This window comes from Phaethon lepturus, unplaced genomic scaffold, assembly GCF_000687285.1.
Source record: "Phaethon lepturus isolate BGI_N335 unplaced genomic scaffold, ASM68728v1 scaffold34902, whole genome shotgun sequence".
Lineage (NCBI taxonomy): Eukaryota > Metazoa > Chordata > Aves > Phaethontiformes > Phaethontidae > Phaethon > Phaethon lepturus.
In genome coordinates this window covers 739-1336 of record NW_010521804.1, presented here as the reverse complement: position 1 = coordinate 1336, position 598 = coordinate 739, and the positions used below count along the sequence as shown (strand labels likewise).

The following is a 598-nucleotide window of genomic DNA, read 5'->3' as shown; positions in this document are numbered from 1 at the left end:
CGGCGCCGCTGGGCTCACCCTGCTCCTCCTTTCTGCATCCCCACCCGTGGCTGGGACAGCCCGTCCCAACGTGTGTCAGTCCCGGTTACCTCGCCACACCCCACCCTCCGTGTCCCGGGAGCCACCCGCACCCACTCCTCTCCCCCGTTATCTCCATGGCTTCACGTCACCCCTGTTTATCTCTGCCGGGTCCCTCTCTCACCCTGCCCGGAGCCGGCCCAACAAGGCGGCCGGCTGACGGGAGCCCTCCGTGCCCCGCTCCCCGACCAGCGCTGGGACAGCCGGCCAAGCCCAACTCCAGCGCTTGCTCCCCGTGGCCATACGCCGTCGCTGCCTGTTCCGCCAGCCACACTGACACCCGACCGCTTCTGCCGGCTGTTCTTTTAGCCCCCGGCTTTCCAACTTTGAACCTGACTTAGCCAAGCCCTGCTATCCTCTGCCTGCTCAGGACATTGCTCGTTCCTCCACCATCCAATCCCACCTTCGTGCCACCGCCAGCCGAACACCACCACCCCTCGCCACAGAACCAGCCCAGTCGATGCGTACCCGAAGGGACGCAACTAGAGACTCACTCCAGCCCCGTCCGAGACCGGCCATC

At 66.4% G+C, this 598-nt stretch overlaps 1 protein-coding gene across 1 annotated transcript in view; it reads right to left on the bottom strand.

Moving 5' to 3' along the window:
* TXNIP (thioredoxin interacting protein) overlaps positions 1-598 on the bottom strand; it is a 2283-nt gene that overhangs the window by 1223 nt on the left and 462 nt on the right. The gene's annotated exons all lie outside the window — the stretch shown is intronic.